Source organism: Mycteria americana, chromosome 1, assembly GCF_035582795.1.
Source record: "Mycteria americana isolate JAX WOST 10 ecotype Jacksonville Zoo and Gardens chromosome 1, USCA_MyAme_1.0, whole genome shotgun sequence".
In the NCBI taxonomy this organism is placed as follows: domain Eukaryota; kingdom Metazoa; phylum Chordata; class Aves; order Ciconiiformes; family Ciconiidae; genus Mycteria; species Mycteria americana.
In genome coordinates, this window is record NC_134365.1 from 36,206,580 (window position 1) to 36,225,837 (window position 19,258).

At 41.0% G+C, this 19,258-nt stretch overlaps 1 long non-coding RNA gene across 3 annotated transcripts in view; it reads right to left on the reverse strand.

Moving 5' to 3' along the window:
- Positions 1-3,953: 3,953 nt before the first annotated feature.
- LOC142406134 (uncharacterized) overlaps positions 3,954-19,258 on the reverse strand; it is a 108,426-nt gene continuing 93,121 nt past the window's right edge. For all 3 annotated transcript variants that reach the window (XR_012774456.1, XR_012774454.1, XR_012774455.1), the window contains 2 exons: positions 5,261-5,374; positions 3,954-4,308 (listed from right to left, as the gene is read on the reverse strand). This is a non-coding gene — a long non-coding RNA (uncharacterized LOC142406134). The remainder of the gene's footprint in view (positions 4,309-5,260; positions 5,375-19,258) is intronic.

Below are 19,258 nucleotides of genomic sequence, written 5' to 3' on the forward strand. Positions count from 1 at the left end.
AGGGGGAGGGGGATAATATCAGGCTTCCCTGTGAGAAGCTGAGGGTTGATGTGCCATGGTTAGAGGGAGCAGGTGCCAGCGAGGGCACTCGGCCTGTGTCTCTGAGATGTGCGGGGTACGCTGGGGCACAGCTGAAGTCAAAAAGAGTTGAGCCAGGGGATACTGAGGCAATAGGAACCAAGACAGAAATGCTGGTGAAACAGCTCAAAGCACACAAGGGGTGTTCTTCTATGAAGGAAACATGGACGACAGCCCAGCTGAAGTGCCTCTACACCAATGCACGCAGCATGGGCAACAAGGAGGAGGATCTGGAAGCCATTGTACATTAGGAAAACTATGATATGGTTGCCATCACGGAAACATGGTGGGATGACTCGCACAACTGGAGTGCGGCGATGGATGGCTATAAACTCTTCAGGAGGTATAGGTGAGGCAGGAGAGGTGGTAGGGTAGCCCTATACGTTAGGGAGTGTCTGGATAGTTTAGAGCTTGATGATGGTGATGATAGGGTGGAGTGTCTATGGGTAAGAATCAGGGGGAAGGCCAACAAGGCAGATATTGTGGTGGAAGTCTGTTACAGACCACCCAACCAGGATGAGGAGACAGATGAACTATTCTATAAGCAGCTGGGAGAAGCCTCACAATCGCTAGCCCTTGTTCTTGTGGGGGACTTCAACCTGCCGGATGTCTGCTGGAAATACAATGCAGCAGAGAGGAAACAGCCTAGGAGGTTCCTGGAGTGTGTGGCAGATAACTTCCTGACACAGCTGGTGAGCGAGCCAACGAGGGAAGGTGCCCCGCTGGACCTGTTGTTCATGAACAGGGAAGGACTTGTGAGCCATGTGATGGTTGGAGGCCGTCTTGGGCAGAGCGATCACAAAATGATAGAGTTTTTGATGCTTGGAGAAGTGGTGAGGGGAGTCAGCAAAACTGCCACCTTAGACTTCCGGAGGACAGACTTTGGCCTGTTTAGGAGACTGGTCGACAGAGTCCCCTGGGAGGCAGCCCTAAAGGGCAAAGGAGTCCAGGAAAGCTGGACATTCTTTAAGGAGGAAGTCCTAAAGGCACAAGAGCAGGCCGTCCCCAGGTGCCGAAAGACGAGCCGGCGGGGAAGAAGACCAGCCTGGCTGAACAGAGAGCTCTGGCTCGAACTCAGGAAAAAGAGGAGAGTCTATGACCTCTGGAAGAAGGGGCAGGCAACTCAGGAGGACTACAAAGGTGTAGCAAGGCTGTGCAGGGAGAAAATTAGAAGGGCCAAAGCTGAGCTAGAGCTCAGTCTGGCTGCTGCTGTAAAAGACAACAAAAAACACTTCTTCAAACACATTAGCAGCAAAAGGAGAGCTAAGGAGAATCTCCAGCCCCTAGTAGATGGGGGAGGGAACACGGTGACCAAGGATGAGGAAAAGGCTGAGGTACTTAATGCCTTCTTTGCCTCAGTCTTTAATAGTAGGGCCAATTGTTCTCTGGGTACCCAGCCCCCTGAGTCGGAAGATAGGGACAGGGACCAGAATGGAGCCCCCATAATCCAGGGGGAAATGGTTAGTGACCTGCTGCACCACTTAGACACTCACAAGTCTATGGGGCCTGATGATATCCACCCGAGAGTACTGAAGGAACTGGCAAAAGTGCTCACCAAGCCCCCTTCCATCATTTACCAGCAGTCCTGGCTAACTGGGAAGGTCCCAGTTGACTGGAGATTAGCTAATATGACACTCATCTTCAAGAAGGGCCGGAAGGAGGACCTGGGGAACTACAGGCCTGTCAGCCTGACCTCGGTACCAGGGAAGCTGATGGAGCAGATCATCCTGAGTGCCATCACATGGCATGTAGAGGATAACCAAGGGATATTCAAGTCCAGCCAGCATGGGTTCAGGAAAGGCAGGTCCTGCTTGACCAACCTGATCTCCTTCTACGACAAGGTGACCTGCCTAGTGGATGAGGGAAAGGCTGTGGATGTTGTCTATCTAGACTTCAGTAAAGCCTTCAACACGGTTTCCCACAGCATTCTCCTGGAGAAACTGGCTGCTCATGGCTTGGACAGGTGTACTCTTCGCTGGGTAAAGAACTGGCTGGCTGGCGAAGCCCAGAGAGCTCTGGTGAATGGAGTTAAATCCAGTTGGCGGCTGGTCACAAGCGGTGTTCCCCAGGGCTCTGTGTTGGGGCCAGTTCTGTTTAATATCTTTATCAATGATCTGGATGAAGGATCGAGTGCACCCTCAGTAAGTTTGCAGATGACACCAAGTTGTGTGGGAGTGTTGATCTGCTTGAGGGGAGGAAGGCTCTGCAGAGGGATCTGGACAGGCTGGATCGATGGGCCGAGGTCAATTGTATGAGGTTCAACAAGGATAAGTGCTGGGTCCTGCACTTGGGCCACAGCAACCCCATGCAACGCTACAGGCTTGGGGAAGAGTGGCTGGAAACCTGCCAGGCAGAAAAGGACCTGGGCGTGCTGGTTGACAGCTGCCTGAATATGAGCCAGCAGTGTGCCCAGGGGGCCAAGAAAGCCAATGGCATCCTGGCTTGTATCAAAAATGGTGTGGCCAGCAGGACTAGGGGAGTGATCGTGCCCCTGTACTCAGCACTGGTGAGGCCACACCTCGAATACTGTGTTCAGTTTTGGGCCCCTCACTACAAGAGGGACATTGAGGTGCTGGAGCGTGTCCAGAGAAGGGCAACGAAGCTAGTGAAGGGTCTGGAGCAGAAGTCTTATGAGGAGTGGCTGAGGGAACTGGGGTTGTTTAGCCTGGAGAAGCGGAGGCTGAGGGGAGAACTTATTGCTCTCTACAACTACCTGAAAGGAGGTTGTAGAGAGGTGGGGGTCGGTCTCTTCTCCCAGGTAACTAGTGACAGGATGAGAGGAAATGGCCTCAAGTTGCACCAGGGGAGGTTTAGACTGGATATTAGGAAACTTTACTTCACTGAAAGGGTTATCAAGCATTGGGACAGGCTGCCCACGGAAGTGGTTGAGTCACCATCCCTGGAAGTGTGTAAAAGATGTTTGGATGAGGTGCTTAGGGACATGGTCTAGTGGTGGTCTTGGTAGTGTTAGGTTTATGGTTGGACTCGATGATCTTAAAGGTCTTTTCCAACCTATACGATTCTGTGATTCTGTGATTCTGTGAAGAGCAAAATTTTTCAGTTCTCTTTATCAGTAAATTGTTTCATAAGATAACGATATTTCCGTAATATCAGAGCAGATACAGATGTTTACTTATCCATATAGCACCACCAATGAATCTGAATTCATATCCATCAACAGAACCAAAGTTGCAGAGTGAGCAATTAGAGCTAGGACACTTTAATTTATTTCAGCTTCTGTAGGCTGCAGGAGAGCTTTGCCTGCAAATAAATGAGGCTGTAAGTTGAAAGGCCTCCAAATTGTGGACCTTTGTGATTTCCCATTCCCGTCTTTCAGGACAACCCAGAGAAAGTGATGTTAAGCAGAACATTAATTCTGTATGGTTCCTGCAAAAGACGAATTGTGGCAGGACTGTAATGCATGCGGCTTGCACGTTTGAAGGAAAGAGATAAGGGACATCTGGGTACATGTGCTTTGTTTCTGTCTTGCCTTCTGGGAGTCAAATCACCCATGGAGGGACAATCCTTGCTCCTCTGGTAATGACTTCTGCATAATCATATTGGTTTAAAAGCCCCAGAAATTTTCTCTACTGTGGACCATTTGAAATGGAGCTCTAAATTCTGCCTGTACATTCTTTACTATACAATCTGTACAATCAGAATAAAATTTTATTTTTGAATCCCAAACTAACTTTGAAGACAGGCAGTTCCAAAGAAACCTCCACTACATTTACCATGTCTCCTACATTCCCTGAAGGGCATTTAAAAAATAATTTAAAAAAAAATCATAGAGCTAATTCATTTATAGGTGCTTTCTAAAATTAAAATTACATTTTTAAAAGGGATTTTTTTATTTATACATTTTCAGGTTTTATTATTTTGTAGACACTTTTTCTCTACTGTTGATTGGTCCAAGTCACACGAAGATGTGGTTGCAAATAATTTGGTGTTATTTGATATAATTTGTAAACACAAAATAAGATTAACAAAGTATATATCAGGTATTATCCAATTTCATGTAGACCTTGAAATAATCAGTTTGATGGAAAAAAATCCAAAAGTAGTGGCATAAATTATTCACCCCAAGTAATTCAGCCTAACAAATGCAGTACAGTAAATAGGAGTTTGCATATTGCACAAAGGGATCATTTTAATTCCTTTATCACTTTGTTCACCTCTCCTGCCCTTCATCTTCATCTTCTTTGCAATTCCAATAAGGCTGCAACATCACTGCAACACAAAAGCATTAGTGATTCTATTTAAAAGGTGCCAACCTTGTTGATCATCTGCCTACCCCATTGTCAGTATGGAAGTGTATCTTATTTCTATTTTATATTCTGAAAGGGATATGGGAGCTATTTTGGTGAGTTAGTGCTTTCTTCCAAGTCTGTACTTCAAAACAAACCAAAACTATTGCTGGAGTCTTATAGTATCATAATAATTTTCATTTTTTGAATAAGCTGATTATTACTTTGGACTTCTATGAAGGTTGCCAGTTTTGACTTGTCATCACAACTTACTATGGAGCAATAAAAAAATCAACCAACCAACCAAATTACCAACGCAAAACAACCCCAAACTTGCTTGGTTTGGAGCATAACGGATAGCATAATAGGGTAACACTAAGAGCCCCACACACGTCCCTCATGTCATCTCCACTGCATTTCTTTGGTTTCATTTCTACACAAACAGCTCCTCTGTGCTATGGCTGTGCCCTAAGTCTAGTGCCAGTGCTTCATCCCAGTCCTTTCCTGCTCACATCCATCCTGGCCGGCAGGACCTGGTGTCTGCAGCGATTCCTGGTTAAATTGTGGACTCTGAGGAGAGGGGGTACTTGGAGGTGCAAACGAGCCCTTGTTGATAATCCCACCACAGTCTGCTCTGTTCACTCACAATATACTTACCCCACCCCCACCCCTTAATATTTTATGTATTATCCTGAAGGGAAGTGCCTGGATTTTTCAGTTTTAGAAAAAAATATTCAAATCCTTTCAACTGACTATCATTCGTGAAAATAAGAGTTGGAAAGCAAGTGATAGATCAGCTATATGCCCTCTTTTCTATCTTACCACCCTGAAAACAGCAGTTAAGTCTCCATTTTGTCAACAGGAGCACAATTCGTCAAAGGTTATATGACCCAGATCTCATAATTCCCAGTGCTGGGCTAAGCTCTGTTTCCTACCTTTCCAGATGATTAATGTGTTCAGTTTGCTGTACTGCGTCTCTTTAGCACATGAGAAGGAGAAGTATTCCACAAGAGAGGTTATTTCTTTGCTTTCTTACAGTCTGGTAAATCCTGGAAGGTATTAAAAATCAGGCAGAATTACTCAGAACTATTTCCAAAAAGTTTCTGAGATGTTCAAGTGGTTGAACCATACCATCAAGTTACAAAATAGTCTCACAAAGCATACAGTAGGTCGCCAGCTCATGAAGAATTTGGTATAATCTTTATGAATAAGAAAGTGAAAGGTGAGAACTCCAAAAGATTTCTAGTCTAGGACTGAATCTGAGAAAAGTTCATGAAATCTATGGATCTGTGCTTACAATTCAACACAGAACTTCTTGGGTTTATCTTCAAGTTGTAGTGCATACTAATTGAGGATTTAAAAAATTAAATGAAAAATCCCCCCAACACCACATTCTTGCTCGTTTAGAAAACTTAGATATTATCAGAAAATGTGAAGAGTCCTCTGTTACAGAGCAGGGCTACTCATGCCTGATGCATTATCTCTTCATTTCTCTGCTGCACAACACAGCAATCCAGTCAGTCTTCCGGCTTCATTACATCTCTAACATTAACAACTGCACATTTGCACCTTTGCTAATAGTACCTCTTTGTGTTGCCAGTGTACCCTTGCTGACACCCTGTTTTCTTTGCTTGACACTCCACTTGCTGTTGACTCTTAGTGAGAGGGTCAGAATTGAAAGCCTTGGCATTTCAGCGTGTGAAACGAGGCAGTAGCTGATGAAATACAATTTCTCATACTGTGAGAAATTATCAGTTATATCAGCTTTCAGAACTCTCATTCACAATACTTTCTTAATGCTTTCTGAACTGAAGCCAAATCCTGAGAAAATATCCATGCATAACTATGCTATGAGTGCTTACTGGGCCTTACTGAAGAACCATCTAAATAAAGTTACGGACTCACTGGCAAGCGATACAGAGTATTCCATGTAATTAAACTAAATGAGATTGTGTCTCAGATTACGAGGCATGTAAACTAGCTTTTGCTTTCAGTGCTACATGCAATTTTTGGCAGACATAAGGAAACGAAGCTGTTACAGACTGCCATAATAAAAAAAAATACAGGCATATTAATAAAAACAATTTAATTTTCATTAAATTATAATGAAGTCTGTTATAGACACTATTTTGGAAGAAAAAGTTGTCATAGTTATTTCCAAGCTAACTCCGTATAAAGTCAATTTTCTCTCTCTTTTTTCTCTGCAAATTAAAATCATGTTATTACAATTTCACATGTTAAATTTCATACACTAGATGAAACAGGATGAAGACAAAATTCAGGAAGAAGCTGGACAGCTACGGGGTAAAATCTTGGCAAGGCAGAGACCAGAATGGTCTGTAAACACTATGACTTTTGCTTGGTCTTCCTAAGCACAAGAACATTTTATTTATCTTTGTCTTCATACCTACTGTGAGAAGATATAGCAGATTAAATGTCCAGGCTCTGCAATGCCATAATAACTCAGAAGTGGAGAGAGTTGCAGACAGAAAGGTTAGCAAGTGTATCTGCAACATCAAGACTTCCCTGAGCCCCAAGATCCATATACCACATGGCACCTTTTCGCCTGGATGTCAGTCAGCTCTAAGCCTGCGCGCTTCTGAGTTTGCTTCTTAGCCAGTTATTGGGATCAAATGCGTTTCTTTGGTGTACAAATGAGGAGATTCATTCAGGTAAGTAAAAAGGGATTTTATCAGCCTACTCCTAAAAGTTTGCTATATCTAAGGGATTTCCAAAAGTCCTTATTTCAGTTTTCCTGGGGTCATGAAGTAAAAGTTTCATAATGTCCAAATGCTTTCAGAATCTGAGGTGTCTTTTTTAATAGAAATGCACAGAGGTCTTTTTATAATTTCTGATAAAAGTAGCATTTCCCTACAAATAGTAGGAGTTTCAATTTTCTCTATAGGCAAGCATACATTTGTATCTCTGTGCTTGCATTACATGACATAATCTATTCAACCTCAACATGGAAATAACTATGTATGTGTTAATTGCCACCTACGTTAACACAGTTTTTCAGTTCTGTGCTAACAAATCACTTGGATTTCATAAAATTGTAGAATATAGAACTCAGCAAGACCGTGAGACGTCATCTAGTTCAACTCCTTGACCACAGCAGGAACAACTTTCTTGAACCGTTCTTGAAAGAACCTTGCATAACCTATTCTTTAAAAACAAGACAAGAGAAAACCCTCCACAGACATTCCCTGTGTTCCCTATGGATGTTTACTATGCCGCTCCCTGGGCAATTTATTCCAGGTTTTAATTATCTTCATAGTGTAGGCTGTTCTTTATCTAATATCCAACCGAAACCTAACCTACCATTATTTCTGATTATTCCTTTTCTCTTTGAAACAACCTTTTGCTTTTTGAAGACTTAGTCTACCTCTTAGTTTTCTGTGGCTTGAACAAACTGTGTATTCTGATATTTCCTCAGGTTTGCAAGAGAGATGAGATCACACACAGAAGACTGAATCTTGCAGGACTTTTAGTATCTCCATAGTGATAAGAACTCCAACTTGATTGGAAGTGAATATAATTTCAGGATGCAATTTCAGTATTTTTGAAATGGACTTCATCAGAACAAAGGGCTAGTTCCTCAGTCTTACATGGTTTTCATAATTTATTTTTTTCCTTTTTCTTGCAGACATGTAGGAAATGGACCTATGTTCATTACTTAGTAGTAAAGGCATGGTAAGACAAAGACATCTGTCCAATCACAACACTGCTGTGCAGGAAGGATGTGCATGAGTAACGTTACTTTTGTGTATTTGTCTCTTTCAGGTCCTTTGCTAAAAGAAACAATATTACTATGTCTCGAGAGTCATCATTCCACCTAGAAATTCAGATGCTAAAAAGAACCTAAATTAAGTTAGACAACTGATGCAGCATTTTTTATGTTCTAAACCAGATTTGAATATCATTTTTCACAGTTTTCCCACTTCATGTACATGAATCCAAAATGTATCAGTCGCTACAGAAATCCCACTTCTTTGCACTGTTAAGTGAGCATCTGCTGACAGGTGAATCTTTACAACCAAAGAATAAATGGAAATAATTGTAAATGGAAACACTACGTAATATGTTGTAGATGCCTTTTGAGAAAAATAATATTTTAAAAGTAACTCAGTCATTGTTTTTTAATTAATTTATATTTTTTAAAATTAATTATTTTTTCTCCATGTACAGCCTTTCATCCTAACTCTTTCATCTTAATTTCCTGCTGCTAGTAGATATTCTGCAGCAGTGCATGAGGAGTCTGGCTGCATTTAACCTACCAAGAAATACGTGTTCTTGTCCTAATGAAAAAATACCCATCTTCAGAAAAGCAACTGACTAAATATGAAAGACAGTGGGCATAGTGCATGCCTCTTTTTTTTACTTTTTAACATTTTGCCATCTAAAAATGATGTGGTTTTCTAACCCCTTTATCCAGGTTCTCTAGTCAACAGTGATGAGGAGCTCCAACAGGTGACTAAATCCCTCATACAACAAGCATTTAAGATAGATGGATTGAATCGTTGTTTAGAAGACTCTCTCTTTCCAGCAGATATAAAGAGAACCCATGTGGTTTATCTAAACTTGAGGATATACCTTTCAGAAGACATAGTTGAAGCCCTTGCATCATGCCCTTCATAGCTCCGCTTTTCAATGCCTTCATTCCTCTACCTTCTTTGTTCCTATCCCTGAAATTTACTGTACCATCCTCCCAAAAGCTGCACTTCCACCAAGATGTATGAAGCAGAGTGGTATATTCCTTAAGTGTATCTTAGTGTTGTTACTGTAATATAATCTCTATTGTATCTTCTATTTTTCTTGAATCTTTCACTTCTGTTCTTGAAACTTAAGATATCATTCCAGCATCATGGAAATTTCCAAATGCCACTTACAACCTGATTCTCACCTTTGCAGATTTCCAAAGCAATATTCCCCCACTCTGTCCTACTGTTTTTTGTGGTTTGGATCTGAAAACTTTTGATAAGACCCAGGCCTTTCACACAGTGCTATTTCTGCCTTACATCAATGATGTACATGGACTACAAACTCCAGGAAGTGCTTCTTGATGAAAAGAGAATTAGTTTCAAATTAATTACATGTACAATGAAAATTGATGATTCTACTTCATGACTAAGCACTGTAGATCCCCTTCATAGTCTTGTGACTCCTTCTTAGACTAAACTCTGTAACATTAAATGTTCATTGAGGTAAATTAAAGCTTTCAGATGTTGGACGATGATTTCTACCTCACTCATCATTCAATAATCTTCCTATTCTGATTTGTCCTGGTTTCAGCTGAGACAGAGTTAATTTTCTTCGTAGCGGCTGGTATGGGGCTATGTTTTGGATTTGTGCTGAAGACAGTGTTGATAATACAGAGATGTTTTAGTTGCTGCTGTACTAGTCAAGGACTTTTCAGCTTCCCATGCTCTGCCAGGTGCAGAAGAAGCTGGGAGGGGACACAGCCAGGATAGTTGATCCAAACTGACCAAAGGGCTATTCCATACCACATGACGTCATGCTCAGTATATAAAGCTGGGGAAGAAGAAGGAAGGGAGGACATTTGGAGCGATGGCGTTTGTCTTCCCAAGTAACCATTACGCGTGATGGAGCCCTGCTTTCCTGGAGATGGCTGAACACCTGCCTGCCCATGGGAAGTAGCGAATGAATTCCTTGTTTTGCTTTGCTTGTGTGCGCGGCTTTTGCTTTCCCTATTAAACTGTTTTTATCTCAACCCTCAAGTTTTCTTACTTTTGCTCTTCCGATTCTCTCCCCCATCCCACCGAGGGGGAGTGAGCGAGCGGCTGCGTGGTGCTTAGTTGCCGGCTGGGGCTAAACCACGACATGATTATAACAGGAAACTAAAATGTGTGTGGCAGAATATTCAACTGAAAAGAAAACAGAGGATAGAAATAAGAAAGGAAAGGAAACTAAGTAAGCATGAGACTTCTTTCTAGTGCAGGAAAATATAGGTAATTATGTTATTACTGTGGGGCAAGGTCTTGACTAACTGTGAATGCAAAGGTTAGGGGCTAAGAAAGTTTTAAACCCTACCCCTGCCCAAACCCTTGATTTTTCCCTTCATCCACTTCTGAAGGATGGTTGTGTCTTCTGTAGGGACACAGCTTATGGGCTCCCCTTGAGCAGCTCCAGTGTTCCTGCTGTGCTGCTTATCACTGCTTTTTGATGCCTTGTTTCCTTGCCTGCTTTGTTCCCATCCCTTTTCCATCCTCTAAAAGGTGCAACTCCACCAGGATTTTGAAGCAGATTGTTATGTTCCTTAAATATATCTCAGAGTCCGTAGTACATTTCAAAGAAGTTATCAATGATACAAATTTAAATTATATTAAACTAAGTGTATATGCTAAGTATGCAGAAAAGAAACTGGGTATAGACACTCAGCAGCTGAAGGTAAGTAGCTGGGGTTAATTGACTAAAAGATCTCAAATGTGGTGACTTTCCTTTGTTTCAGGGGCAAGACCCAGATTTTCTAAGCTAGGACCTGCAAAGCTAAACTTGCTGCTTGATTTGATCTTCCTCAGTCCTATCTAACAGGTGAAAAAGGGTGGATGCAAGTTCTTGTAGGCAAAGTGAGAAAATTAACTTAAGTTTTGCCACTCACAGGTGAGTTCTTCAAATTGCAGACCACTATAAATTAACGTGATTAGTTTAGAATTTTGGGAGAAGCATCTCTTCTGAATTCTACCTGGGCATAGGTAGGAATACAAACTGAGCCACCAAGCACTGGGGAATCCTGGACATGGTAGGCTTATTGCTCAGAGGGCAGGAAACTTTCACAGTCAAACAGCGAGACACTTTAGGTGAGATTCTTTGGCTTAGACATAGGTTCTTCTTGTAATTTTCTGTCCCCTAAAGCATTTCAGCTGTCTGCTAGCTGCTGTTCCAGAAGACCTAAGGTGGATAACAGATCCTTTATTATATCTGTTGTCTTTGTGCTCACATCTTGGATGCCACAAGGTATATAAGATGACATAATAAACCTCTTCTGACACACACCTAGCAAATACAGCTCATCTTGCAGTAAGGAGAGCAGTTGATTTGGATGACAGTTTTGGTCATGGGTGTTTTCTTTACTGACAGATACGATATTCCAGTAAGGCTTTACAAGGCGTAACCATGTTTCAGGATGGCTCGTTTCCTTTGTGATATCTGCTTCACTGGTTCTGCTCCTGAAATGCACATACAAATTCTGCTGTATTGTGTTTGCGTGGCAAGGTTTTGGTAGCCGGGGGGCTACAGGAGTGGCTTCTGTGAGAAGCTGCTAGAAGCTTCCCCTGTGTCCGATAGAGCCAATGCCAGCCGGCTCCAAGACAGACCCACAGCTGGCCAAGGCCGAGCCCATCAGCAACGGTGGTAACGCCTCTGTGATAACACATTTAAGAAGGGGAAAAAAACCTGGTCAACACCAGCAGCAGTCAGAAGAGAAGATTGAGAATATGTGAGAGAAACAACTCTGCAGACCCCAAGGTCAGTGAAGAAGAAGGGAGAGGAGGTGCTCCAGGCACCGCAGCAGAGATTCCCCTGCAGTCTGTGGTGAAAACCATGGTGAGGCAAGCTGTCCCACTGCAGCCCATGGAGGTCCATAGTGGAGCAGATATCCACCTGCAGCCCATGGAAGACCCCATGCCAGAGCAGGTGGATGCCCAAAGGAGGCTGTGACCTCGTAGGAAGCCCGTGCTGGAGCAGGCTCCTGGCAGGACCTGTGGACCCATGGGGGACCGAAGCTGGAGCAGTCTGTTCCTGAAGGACTGCATCCATGGAAGGGACCCACACTGGAGCAGTTCGTGAAGAACTACAGCCTGTGGGAAGGACTCACATTGGAGAAGTTCATGGAGGACTGTCTCCCATGGGAGGGACCCCACGCTGGAGCAGGGGAAGAGTGTGAGGAGTCCTCCCCCTGAGGAGGAAGGAGCAGCAGAGACAACATGTGATGAACTGACCGCAACCCCCATTCCCTGTCCCCCTGCGCCGCTCCGGGGGGGAGGATGTAGAGAAAATTGGGAGTAAAGTTAAGCCCAGGAAAAGGGAGGGGTGGGGGGAAGATTATTTAAGATTTGGTTTTATTTCTCATTATCCTACTCTGATTTGATTGGTAATAAATTAAATCAATTTCCCTGAGTCAAGTCTGGTTTTACCCGTGATGGTAACTGCTGAGTGATCTCCCTGTCCTTATCTTGACCCACGAGCCTTTCGTTATATTCTCTCTCTCTTGTCCAGTTGAGGAGGAGAGCTTTGGTGGGCACCTGGCGTCCAGCCAGGGTCAACCCACCACATCTGCAAAAATGAGACATTCACATACAAGACAACACACACAATTAATCATTTCCACCTTTTTCTACCAGTTCTCCTCACAAAAACACCACCTGTGGAAGTGACTTTCCATGACCTTTCTGAATATGCCAGGAAACCAGCTTGATGCTTTCTCAGCATTTAGCTAAAATTTTTGTTGGCCGCAACTGAACATTTTCCAATTCTGTCCATAACTAAATAAAATTACCACTGCACTTGCAGCAGTTTTTGCCTCAGGAAGAGCTCTGAAATACCACAGTAATGGCAGCTGCCTAATATAACTAACTGGCAAGGTTTTAAGCAAGGGCATGACTATTCTGTTTTCAGAAGTTATGCCTGTTAATATGGACCTTGCTGACAATATTCTTAATTTAAGTGTTCTTACTGTCAACATTCTGTATAGACCAGGCAGAAAAGCATTACTATTTTTAATAAACAAACCAGCAGCAGGAAACCTACAGGGAAATATCCTTACCATATAGAAAAATATCTGTTGACTGGCAGAAAGTATCAGTCCTAATGCCACTTCTGTCTTGCCAGCAATCATTCTGGCTTCTTTTCCAGTTTCGTCTCTAGCCTCAAGTGCAAATTGAACTTTGAAAAGAGCAAGACACTAGATAAAGAGAGAAAGATTGACCAGGACTCCTTGAGCTCTGTGAAACAACTTTCATGCAGCCATCTGAGCTTCATCTTCTACCTTACATCAGTTCTGAGTCATCTTGGGAGGGAAGGCACAGATTTCCCCCTCCCCACCCCAGCAAAGCTCAGGGTGACTTTGTGCTGTGAACTGTTATTACAACTTTAATCACCAGATGAGATGCTCAAAATCTACAGAAAAACAGTAACATGTACATTGCTTAGAAGAACTGATAAGGAAATTAAAGTGTAGTCAGGTGGAGTTTAAGGAATTGAAAGGGAATCTTTGCTGCTGCACTCTTTCTTTACAAATAATTGCATAAAATAATGATGAAAAATGCATGAGATGCGTCAAGGAGTTTCTCACCACCCACTGCACTAGTTCATTTAAAATGTTTCCCCTCACTTGGGAAGAGCTGAAATTGAAGCAGTGGCTATTAATAGTTCCAAAGGGTATCTGAAGTAATTTGTCACTGGCAGGTGTTTGAAGTCCATAGCAACTTTTTTTCCCCTTCTATGCTTTCTTTGAGTAAACAAGACAAAATAGCACGTGTCATCTTCCATTTCAAGAACTGAAGAACCACTACTCATCTACCTCTAAGGGTAGAAGACACAGGAGATATTTATGCACAATAAAGCAGTATGGAATGCTAAGATCACAGTAAAATTCTTCTAAAAGAACAGTAGAAAAATGCATTGTGCCACTTTTGAAAGCATCTGCTCACTGAATCACACAGCACCTGGGCTCCCAGTAGTGTAATATTTTTATTTATTTTTTGAATAAAACCCCTCATATTATAACATTGCCATAATATCCATAATAAGTAGCTTTGTGTCAAGAAAAGGCTAACTGGTAATTCAAGAGTAGAGTACAGAACATATTTAGCAGTTGAGTGTAAATCAGAACATAAGGGGATAGATTGATAGGAATTATAATGGCAATTGATATGAAGAGACAAACTGAACAGCAGAACTAGGAAGTCTGTCATCTTCTGCTAGCTATTATGACCAGATTCTATGTATTTTCCTGCTGTGTTATCCATAAGCAACAATATTCATAACCATTATGTGCTTTCAAAACAAGTCTTAGTATTAGAGTCAACTATTTCCTCTGTAATATTTTCATATTAAAAATGAGCTACAACCTGCAACAAATAAAATACATACATGTCTCCTGCAAAAGGTATGCCATCTTCTAAGTCCTACAAAGATTTAGCCATGTAATGTTGGTTGCTGTGGACTGAATAGAGTTAAGCTCCCCAAGACTTAGCTCATGAATATTTGAGAGATAACACTCTATTTATTACTTTAATTCATTCTTTGCTTTGTTATAAGAGGCTTTTCACTATTCAGACTCATAATATGAAAGTGATGCTTTGTTTCATTGAAACATTTTTTTATTGCTCATTTAGAGCTATCAAATTACTATCAACATATTACATATTAATTTGTAACCATGAAACAACTTGTAAATTGTGTTTTATGTCTGCAATTTTATAAGGTAACATCTGAGATTCACTTGAAGTAAAACTGGAGAAAGATTTCTGGCTCAAGAATTCAGAGTTTATGAAAGCTCTACTTCAGTCTACAGGCGTTTCATCTGCCTTTAAAGCTTCTTGGGTCAAGATACTGTTATTTATTTCTATTAATAAATGTCTTGCCCAACAGAGACTATTTTAGAGGGATAACAAACTCTGGTACTGGGTTGGAATTATTATAACAATTCTATCCCCTAAAAGATTCTAGTTGCATGAATGTTATTATCTTTATTTTTTATTGCTATGTTACTGTTGTATTGCTTTATTTTGTATTGTTGTTGCAGTCCAATCTTGTTTAAAATTTGCATTTATTACTTTAAAGTACCAATTGAGCTAATGAGAGAGTGAGAGAGAGTGTAAAAAAATTCTAAGGAAGAAATTAAGAAACGTTCTTTAATTACTAACATATTAGCAATGAAAAATAGCCCCTTTTCAGTGAAGGTTTAGGTCAGCAAGCCTGAAGGGAAGGAACAGTGTAACCATACAAAGCACAAATGACACTACTGGAAATTTAGAAAGAGGACAATTTTTTTCTTGCCTGGAAATCAGTTGGAGGCACTAGGTCACTTATTTGCATATAACCATGGATCCTACCACGGAGATGCATCTATAGGCTTTAGAGTTAAAGATGAGAAGTCTAAGTTAATCAATATAGTTTGGTAATGCAGTTGCATTTCTCTATTTTATGTTTGGTACTGGCAGACAAAAAATAAAGCAAATAAATCTTCATAGTACAGCTTGTCAGAAACACCTTGATAGTAAATTGTGGTCTATCAATGAATGTGTCTCCTTCCCTGATACATTCCTTCTGAAGAAGAAACAAGAAGAAGGAAAAAAGTTCTGATACTTTCAAAACATTCTATTTTCACATTTTTGTAATAAAATATCTTGATTTTCTTTGTTTCACTGTTTCAGTGGATCCAAAACGTCTTTAAAATATTTTTGACAAAGTTATATTTTAGATTTCATACAAAACAAACATTAGATTTCATACAAAATGAACATGACTTGATACCTGAAAGTCTTTTTGAAATACAATTTTTTGTTCTTGGTGTTATCTATATACAACATGACAGATGCACATAATGTTTAATATATACCAAAATGGTCCTGTCACAATATGGCATACTAAAGCCTCTAGCCTGCTCTCTCAGAGCTAGTGGAATCAGACTGTGTTCTAGTATAGTCATGGCAAAGTTACAGTGAAATAAAAGCATATATTAATTTAATATTTTTTTTTCCCTAAATTGATTGGATTGTGAGATGGGACTACTGTACTTACAGTTATGTTTTGTTTGTGAGGGATTTCAGGCAGGTTTCTCTGCTGAGAGTCTCTACTTAAGTATAATTGAATGTTCCTAAGCAGGTGAGGCCAGAATGTCTCTTGTAATGAAAAGAACACCATGGTCCAAGCCCAGTCATGAGCTTCCCCGATTGCTGACAGGAGAGGCAACTCAACACTTTATGAATTTCATTCCTGACAAGATTTAAAGGAATTCTCATCTTTTCCTACCCGAGTATATTTAGTTCTCTTTAGCTAAGTCATTGGAAATTGGCATGAGTCATTTTTAAAGAGCTGTTCATCTTCTGCAGCCAGGATGATTTAGCTGCTTTCAGACTTCTCTTTGTATCTCCCCTTTCAGAATTCCCTTTGTTTGACACCACTGATTAGATGCGCATTTCAGCTATCAGGTTTCTAATGACCACCCAGTGACAAGGAAAGTTAAACCTTTTGGTGAAACTGGAGTGCTTTTAAGAAATTTGTATTTTGGTTTAAACAGTTCTGGTTCTGTTATCAGAAGCTTTAACCTGCTCTCTTCCCAGGTTCTTCCTGAAGGGTGTGTTGATTTACATTCTATTCCTCATGTTCATGCCTGTAAATGCATTAATATCTCTTTGTCTAGCCTAATGCTGCACATTTTACCATCACATCCAGAATGACTGTCAGATGAAGACTGACTGTCTTTAGACCACAGACATCACTTATTGGTCACACAATTTAAATATCTTTCATTTCTGAAACACTACACTTGATAATCTTTACCAGATCCTGCATGGAAATTTGTTACATACTTTTTCTGGTATTTGGTTTTTTAAGGGAATTTTATTTTCCTGGACATAAGGAACTGAACTGTGATTTGTATTACTATGGTACTCCAAGCATTTATGGTCTCAAGAGACTGGTTTAACAAAAATAGAGACCTGAGGAGTTTTGATTCATGGTGTAGCGCATAGAATGGATGTTAAGGAGTTTTCAAGGTTTCAGAAAGAAAAAAATATTATTTAAAATACCATTGCTGTTCCTTGCCTGTCCCATCAGAAGAAGAATGTATGAACAGACTGATGAGAAATCAGACTGGGAGGAAAACCTGAGTTCTTCTAGTGTCTTTCTTTCCCTTGCCCCAGCTGCATAACGTGGATAGATATCCTTTGTCTTTCCTCTGCAGTGGTTTGGTAAATAGGGAGAAGAAACATCTGAACATCTCTTCTATCTCTTCCATGTCAGGTACAGAACAGCTAATCTGGAGCAGTTGCTGCATGGCTGTCACTGTCCTAATTTCTAGAATCAGAAAAAAGAAAAAAAAAAAAAAAGAAAAAAAAAGAAAAAGGAGGTTTTACATTCTCTGCCTCTGATCAACCTGCCAAGCATATTCAGGTAAATAAGAAATAGAGAAGAACTTTCATTTCTGAAAGGAAGTAATTCTTTTATAATAGTCTGTTGCTTAGAGGGGAGAGTGAGCTCAACAGGAATATAAATAAGAGGCCCAGGAGACAAAGCCTCCCAAAAACCTGCTGCAGGTAAGAGAAGATACTATTTCTTTGCCCACTGAAGTATCCTTTAGAGTGTCATTGTTCCTTCTTGAGAAGGTGGCTAAGTGCATTCAGAATTAGGCTGAATGTGAGAGGTTAGTCTATATGAGTTTAGGTTTACAGGTTCCCAAATGAAACCAGTTTCATTTATGCTTCAGTCTATTTTGTGGCCTGAAAATACATTTTTACATCTATGGAAAACTTAAGAAAAAATCAACCTGGACAAGCTGGAGAAGTACTTGGACTTAAGAAAAAATCAACCGGGACAAGCTGGAGGAGTGGGCCTGTGTGAACCTCATGAGGTTCAACAAGGCCAAGTGCAGGGTCCTATGGCTGGGTCGGGGAAATCCTCGGTTTCAATACAGGCTGGGGGATGATGTGATCAAGAGCAGTCCTGCGGAGAAGGACTTGGGGATGCTGGTGGATGAAAAGCTGAACATGAACCGGCAATGTGTGCAGCCCAGACGGCCAACTGTATCCTGGGCTGCATCAAAAGAAGCGTGGCCAGCAGGTCGAGGCAGGTGATTCTGCCCCTCTACTCCGCTCTGGTGAGACCCCACCTGGAGTACTGCATCCAGCTCTGGAGCCTTCAGCACAGGAAAGACATGGACCTGTTGGAGCGGGTCCAGAGGAGGGCCACAGAAATGATCTGAGGGCTGGAACACCTCTCCTACAAGGACAGGCTAAGAGAGTTGGGGTTGTTCGGCCTGGAGAAGAGAAGGCTGTGGGAAGACCTTATAGCAGCCTTCCTGTACTTAAAGGGGGCCTATAGGAAAGACGGGGACAGACTTTTTAGCAGGGCCTGTTGTGACAGGACAAGAAGCAATGGTTTTAAACTAAGGGAGGGCAGATTTAGACTGGATTTAAGAAAGAAATATTTTACAATGAGGGTGGTGAGGCACTGGAAGAGGTTGCCCAGGGAGGTGGTAGATGCCCCATCCCTGGAAACATTCAAGGTCAGGTTGGATGGGGCTCTGAGCAACCTGATCTCGTTAAAGATGTCCCTGCTCTTGCAGGGGAGGTTCGACTAGATGACCTGTAAAGGTCCCTTCCAATCCAAACCATTCTATGATTCTATGATTCTATGATAATTTCTTAAATTTAGTTTTACCACTTAAACAGTAGTCTAAAGTTTATCAATAGAAAGTTGTTCGAAAAGTTCTGAAGTTGAGCAATAAATAATTTAATTTATCACTCTTATTTAGCAACTTTTCCTCACTAAGATATTTAGGCTCCAAATTTAGTTAAAAATTCATACATTAAAAACAAAAATACAGCAATTCAGATTCTAGGATGATAATGCAATGAATATGTATTTTAAACAAGTGAATCTTGCTAACTCAGAAAAAACTCTTAATTTTATTATTATTATTATTATCAGATTTTGCCAGAAGTGCAGTTATTATATAGCTTGCTATTGCTTAGAATATATATTTTTTTATTCTGAGAAGTCTTTGAGCATTGATCAAATGAGTAAAAATGTAGAATTTATGTGACCAGATTGTAATGAATTAATCTGTTAGTTGGACAGAGGATATACAGGTGTGCTAGGACTCCTTTGAGATGTTTTATATAAAAGAGAATTTATGTGCCAGGCTGAGTTTTCAGAAGTTTGGATTAATGTATCGCTGCTTGCAGCAC